This window comes from Marmota marmota, unplaced genomic scaffold (assembly GCF_001458135.2).
Source record: "Marmota marmota marmota unplaced genomic scaffold, marMar, whole genome shotgun sequence".
Classification (NCBI taxonomy): Eukaryota; Metazoa; Chordata; class Mammalia; order Rodentia; family Sciuridae; genus Marmota; species Marmota marmota.
In genome coordinates, this window is record NW_026000211.1 from 17,141,805 (window position 1) to 17,149,652 (window position 7,848).

The following is a 7,848-nucleotide window of genomic DNA, read 5'->3' on the forward strand; positions in this document are numbered from 1 at the left end:
TTCTACCAAATGAAGAGAAGACCAACTCACAACAACCTCAACAAGAATGATAATAGCCAAAGCCTGATATCTCTGGCCAAAGGAATGGGAAAGATCTTTCAATTCCTAGTTTTATACCCAGCAGAATGTGTATTTAATTTAACCCAAAGTCTTATAAAAATAATTTTTGGAAGCATTATCAGTAACAGCTGAATACTGAAAAGGAGATCATAAGCAGTGAGAAGGATATTTAAACTAAGCCACACTCATAAAATAAAACTCCATAAAATTAAAATAGAGCACTGCAATGACATGGGTCAGTCGCAATTTTAAGTTGAACAAAAGGAGCTAAAAAAGAAGATTACAATCATATAATTTCTATTTCAAGTTCAAAACAAACTAAATATATCCACTGTATTCCATTCATAATAGTGTTTGTTCTTGTGGTAAGACCACTGATTGAAACATGGCCCAATGAGGGCTCTTCATTTATATGTTGGCTAATGAGGTGTGTTCATTTTGTTGAATTTAAAATTTTTTTCTTGTGATTTTTTTTCTAATGAATGACAGTGTTGACAAAGATGATGGTAACCCTAGAAGTCTGTATCCAGTTTCTTCTATTGAAACTTGCCAGATTTGCCATACAATATACTTAACATCCATGCGTATTTCAAGCAAAATTGTTTCTGCTGTGTCATGAGAACTAATTGGTGAAGTGACTTGAGCCACATCCTAAACCGCACTGTTCTCTTCCTCCCAAGTCTCTCTAAAACAAGTAGCCTTATGTGACCCTATAGATAAGACACAGTATAGCACACAAAGTATGACAGAAGGTATTCCATAAAACTTCATGGCTTCTTGTTGCGACCCCTTGCCCGCAAGGAAGACGCAACTCAGGAATCTTCTTTCAGCAGTTTATTCAGGCCCTTGATAGTTCTTCTTCTTCCTCCCGGATGCCCCTCCCAGCCTTAATAAAGCATCTCAAGCCCCAATGCAAAGCTGCCACGTGGAGCTTTCTCATAGGGTGGTAAGGGATTGCGTGCCAATTCTCCATATTAGGAGTTGTTTATCACAGGCCACAGTGGAAGCCGGCACCATCTTCTAATGGCGGCCACGGTCCAATTAGAACGGCTCACCACAGCTTCTCTTGGTGGTGGTGAGCAAGGCTACATGGAGTAACTTGTTTCTAACATTACAGGGGATATCCTGAAAAGCTGATGGACATCTAGAAATATTACTGATGTAGCATTTCCTCAGAATTTTGTCCTTTAAAATGCAATCTAACCTAGAAATAAATACCTATGACCACGTAGGTTTTCTATGTATCATGGTTCCTATGTTTCAGAATCATATGGGATATCTTATAATGACAGCTATCAGGATAATTTACTAAGATAAATTAATAAGTAAGATTAAGATATACTATTATGCCTCTTACATAAAAAAATGAAAAAAAAGAACCAGGTATTTTAGATTATATCTGCTTCAAATTAAATACCTTTTGATACATACAAAATAGATCCATTTTGATTTAACTCATTATTATATATTGTCAAAATTTGTTCAATTTTGCTCTCAAATTTGCCATTCTTTTGGTAGTCATTTATTTTAACATCTCAAATCTTTCTGGGATAATTTTTCTTCTCCCTTAACTTTGTTTACATAAAACTATTTTGTCCTAATTATAGAGATATATTTACAGAGTATAGAAATTTTGATTTGTCAGTATTTTATTTCACATCATTCTACTTCTCAATAATATTTTTAAAGTATACTGTTTTTGGACTGGGGATATACTTCAGTGGTAGGGTGCTTGCTTGGCATCAGTGAGGCCCTGGGTTTGATCCCTAGTTAAAAAAAAAGAAAGAAAAGAAAAGAAAAAAAATGTATATACAATCTCCTAGTTTCTAGTATTAGTATTAAGAATGTAGTTTTTATCTACCTGTCATATATTTTTTATTCCCTGTTTGCTTTTAATATATTCTCTTTTATAAAAGTATTTGGAAATTGTACAACAATCTACTTTTACCTTTTGTCTACTACTTATTTATCTTCTTATATATCTTTGTACTGCACATTTACCAAATGGTTGAATTCCTACACTTGATATTTATCAATTTTATAAAATGTGTAAAACTTTCTGGATTTTTAAATTTATTTGTTGGTTCTGGGAATTGAACCCAGGGGCACTACCACAGCATGGCATTCACAGGTCTGTTTTATTTTTTTATTTGGAGACTTAGTCTTACTAAGTTGCTGAGACTGACCTCAAACTTGCAATACTCCTGCCTGCCTCAAACTCCCAAGTCAGTGAAATTACAGCCATGCTCCACCATGCCTGGTTGGTTGGCATTATATTCTTAAATGCAAACATGACCCAATTCTCAGTATTCTGCAATTTTGAGTAGATGTATGATAGTATACCTCCTCATTCTATCCTAATGTGTGTCTATCTTTCTCTCTCTTTCTTGTCTTAGTTGTGCATCTCTATCTCTGGTATTTGGTACAATTTCTTCAGAACTATGTTGAGGCTTACCAATTTCCTATTCTAATAAAATCTCTATTTTATGGCCTGTTACTTTTTTTTAAAAAAAGCACCTTAATAAGCTATTAAAGTTTGTATTTTAAATAGAAAGGCTGCTTTAAAAATAAAGTTTAGAAACTCTTACTAGAACATAAAACAAGGTAACTGAAATATGTAAGAGAATATGACACTATTACCTGAGTGTGTATTTAAGGATTCCTTAACTATGTATACCAGCATACTCTAGTTAGGCTCACTAACAGCAATTCTTTTTATTATAATTATTAACACATTAATTATACAAATTTGTGGGATTTAGTGTGGCATTTTCTTACATTCATTTATCATGCATTGATTTTGTCTATCTCCTTTGGTTTTATCTTTTCCCACCCTCTCTTATTCCTCCTTTTCCCCAAATGTCTTCCCAGTTTCTAAAAAAAAATCCCTCTTCTAATTTTAGGTTTTTTTTTTTTTTTAGATTTCTACATATGAAAGAATATGTGTAAGAATTGTCTTTTTGTGTCTGGCTTATTTCACTTAACATGAAGCTTTCCACTTCTATTCATTTTCTTGCATATAACAGAATTTAATTATTTTTATGTGGGAATAATATTCCAATGTTTATACACATTATATTTTTAATCCATTCATCTACAGACAGACACCTTGTCTGATGACATACATTGGCTATTTTGAATAGTATTGCAAAAAACATGGGTGTATTTGTATGTTGACTTAATTCCATTTGGATGTTCATACAGGAGAGATACAGTCAAATTTTCAGTTTTTTTTGAGGTACCTCCATATTGTTGTTATTGTGGTTTGGATGTGAGGTGTCCCCACAAAGCTCATGTGTGAAACATTGCAAGAAGATTCAGAGAATATATGATTGAGTTAGGATAGCCTTAACCTAATCAGTGAATTAATTCCTGATGGGACGAAGTGAGTGGTAATTATAGAGGCAGGTGGGGATATGGCTGGAGGAAGTGATTTATTGGGGGCATAGCTGTGGGGTATATATTTTGTATCTGGAAAGTGGAGTCTATCTCTCTGCTTTCTGACCATTATGTGAGCTGCTTCCCTCTCCCATACTAGTCTGCCACGTTGTCCTGTCTCACTTGAGTATACTGAATGGACTGAAACCTCTGAAACTATGAACCTTCAATAAACTTTTCCTCCTCTACAGTTGTTCTGGCCAAGTCTTTTAGTCACAGTATCAAAAAAGCTGACAAAAAGAGTTGTCCATTGTGGCTAAACTAATTTAAATTGTATAAGTGTATAAGGGTTTTTTTATCCACATCTTCACCAGCATTTGTTATTTTTTAGTTTTATTTTTTTCATAATAGCCATTCAATGTGGGGTGAGACAGAATTTCCTTGTAGTTTGATTTTCATCTCCCTGATGATAACAATAATGAGCATTATTTCATATCATTATCGGTTGGTCATTTGTATTTCCTTTTTGAGATGTGTCTATACAGATCATCTGACCTTTGTAAATTCAATTGCATATTTTTTGTTAATATTTTTTACATATTCTGGATATTCATCTTCAGTCAGATGGATGTCTAGCAAAGATTTTCTCCCATTCTATAGGTTGATTCTTCACTTAGTTGACTGCTTCCTCCACGGTGAAGAAGTTTTTTAATTTGATGTAATCCATTTGTCAACTCTTGATGTTGTTTCCTCTGTTTGAGAGACCTGTAAAGGAAATGACTACCTGTGCCAGTATCTTGAAGTGCTTCCCCTGTGTTTTCCGTTAGTAGTTACTGAGATTAAGGTATTACATTAAGGTCTTTGATCCATTTGGAGTTGATTTTTATACACTGTGAGTCATGGAGTCTACTTTCAGTCTTCTACATGGATATTCAGTTTTCCAAGCATTGATTGTTGAAGACGCTGTCCTTTCTCCTGCATGCTTTAGATATCTTTGTGGAGAATCAATTAGTTGAAGTTTATAGATTTATTTCTGGTTCCTTAATTTTGTTCTGTTGGTTTACATATCTGTCTTTATGCCAATACCATTTAATTTTTGTTTCTGTGGAATGTGTTGAAATTGTGAGGCCTCAAATTTTGTTCTTGGGCTCAGGATTGCTTTAACAATTTTGGGTCTTCTGTGCTTCCATATGAATTTTAGATTTGTTCTTTCTTGTTCTGTGAAGAATTTCATTATATTTTGACGGGGGCATTGTAATGAACCTTGTTATGGTTTAGATATGTAGTGTTTTATAAAAGCTCATGTGTGAGACAAAGCAAGAACATTTAGAGGAGAAAGGATTAGACCCTGAGAGCTTTAACCAAATCAGTGCATCAATCCTCTGATATGGATTAACTGGGTGGTAACTAAAGGCAGGTAGGGTGTGGCCCAAAGAATTAGTTCACTGGGGATGTGCCTTTAGGGTTTGTATTTTGTCCCTGGTGAGTGGAACTCTCTCTGCTTCCTGATTGCCATGTACTGAATTGCTTTCCTTTATCACTCTTCTGCCCATGATGTTCTGCTTCCCTCTGGGTCCAGAGGTCATCTATGGATTGAGACCTCTGAAATCATGAGCCCTAAATAAACCTTTGCTCTACTACATTGTTCTTATCAGGTGTTTTGACCACATTTACGAAAAGCTGACTAAAATGTGTAGATCACTTTGGATAGTATAACATTAATTCTTATTTATCCAATTATTTTGTCTTTTTTGTTTAGACCTTCCTATTCACTATTCAGCTATTCAAATAATCTATATTTGCTGAACTGCTGTAAAACAACTTTTCAGAATGTAGACTGATGACTTCTAGCTCCCTCTTACAGCAATTTTTATGACATCTTTGTAAGAACAAGATAGCTGTTTTGTGATTCTGATGCAGTGTTTCCCAAACTTGTTTGTCATGGGCATTTTTTGTTTCATAGAGAAACTTGTAGTTATTGATATACACTTTGGTAAATTTGCCTTTAAAGAGGCTACACATTGGAGGGACAAGAGAGTAAACAAGTAAATAAAGAAGTATATGGAATCCATGTTGTTTTAGGGTAACGAAGATGATAAAATGATTTAGTCAGGTTTGTGTCACTGTGACCAAAAGACCTAACAAGAACAGTCTAGAACAGATAAAGCCTGTTTGTTTCAGAGATTTCCATCCATAGTCTGGCAACTTTGTAGCTCTGGGCCAGATATGAGGTAGAACATAATGGTGGCAGGCATGGGAGAGAAATGTAGCTCAGGATGTAGCCACCAAGAAGCAGAGAGGAAAAAACTCTGCTTGCTAGGGGCAAAATATAAACCACAGGGACCTAATTCTTCTAGCCACACCTTACTTTTATTCAGTTATCACCCAGTTAATCCATATCAGTGGACTGATTTACTGATTAGGCTATAGTTCTCAATCTAACCACACCTTACTTTTATGCAATTATCTTCTAGCCACACCTTACTTTTATGCAGTTATTACCCAGTTAATCCATATCAGTGGACTGATTTACTGATTAGGCTATAGTTCTCAATCTAACCATTTCACCTCTGATAATTTTTGCATTTCTCACACATGTGATTGGGGGCCACCTCATATGTAACCCATAACACAGGGTAAGGGGTTGCAAAAGGAAACTTAAGGCAGTATACTATTACATGGAAATGTTGCATAAGAGAGCAAAAGTAAGGTACAAATTAAATTCAAAAGTAAAGAAAGGATGATTACTACATCTCCATAGTTTGAAACACCCTCTTGATATCAATGACTTAGCAATATTAATCATCTAATAATTTCTAAAAAGGTCTTGTTTATATTTCTAAGTATGATTTATTTTCTAAAGTGTTTGTATCTTTCTATAACTCCTAATATCAACAGATTAAGACTATGGACTTTATGATATTCAGTCACTTTTAGCATCAGCTTATGACAAACAGTAAAACAAAGTGAAGAGAGTACAAGTTCAGGAATTCAAGTTTATTTGTTCATATCCTGGATATTTAGCTATGTGACTTAGAATAATTAGCTCATAGCCTTTATTTTTTATTTTCTTTTCAGTTAGAAGGGGATCATAATAGCTTATAAATTATTGGAATTTTATAATGTCTAGAATAAATTGATACTGGCCATGAACATAATTAATAGGTACATATTCATATGTATAGTTCACTGAATTGTTTATTTTATTTCAATTCAGTACATTTGTGGATTATCCTTCTTCATCATTTTTTATGCTGCTACCCTAAATTATAGACCTGTTAAATTCTACTATAAAATGTTGGGAAGTGGACTGTTACTATTTTAGTGAGAAATAGTGAAGTTAATTGAAACACAGTTCCTCAAATACAATTTCCTTCCTGATACAAATACCAATTTTCAAAGTAATTTTGACAAGGAAAAGAAACTGTTTCTGTTCTGTAAAGAAGAACAAAAAAAGAAGAGAAAAAAGGAAAGAAAGAAACAAGGAAAAATGAGAAAATCTGCATATATTTTATACATAGGTATAAGAAAGGAAAAATGATACTAAAAATGTTGAAAATATTTTTAGCAGGACAGAATAAGCATGTGGGCTAAATTCAGGAGAGAATGCTGTCAGAGGAATGTACAAAAGTTTTGCATTTTTAATAATACAGTGGGAATTTGCTCTTTCATCTATTATGATGACAAGAAAAGGTTCTACTAAAGTGCTTGTTCTATTAAAATTCATAGCATCTCTTATTGAATACAACCCACCAGAGTCATAGCACGTGTGCTGTAGATGTAATAACACAGTTTGATTTATTAGCTATAAAATAATATTTTGTTGCAGAAAGAATGAAAAGTTATTTTTCTGAGCCATGAGACATTTTTCAAGAATATTTGATGTTCTCAACAAATCTGATTGTTCTGCTCCTTGTTCTTATTAATAATTCTCTTCAATCCTCCTAAATCCTATTTTGAATAGCCCAGTAATTTTTAAAGAATATTTTAAAATTTATCTCAATCTTTGTCTTCTGATCCAAAAAAAATAGCAAAGATAAATTATTTTAATGGTCTATTTAAAAATATGTCCTAAAACACTGGAAATACTATTAAAAATTTCAAATATTTTAATGTTAGTATTAATTTTGTATTTAGAAAACCTCCCCAATGTTATATGAGGAAATGATTTGTATCTATAGAGAATAAAACTAATTTAATATTTTAAGATTTTTTAATGAAAATGTAAATGTCTGTCAGTATCTTTTAAAATTCTTTCTCTTAATCATTTGTCATATAATCAAGATTTTTTAAGTCTAAAATAGTATGTAAATTGACATGTAAAGAAATATTGTTAAATTTCTGAGTATTTTATGTTAGTACCAAGAAAGAGAAGAAAACTAAAATTAATATATATATATATATATATAT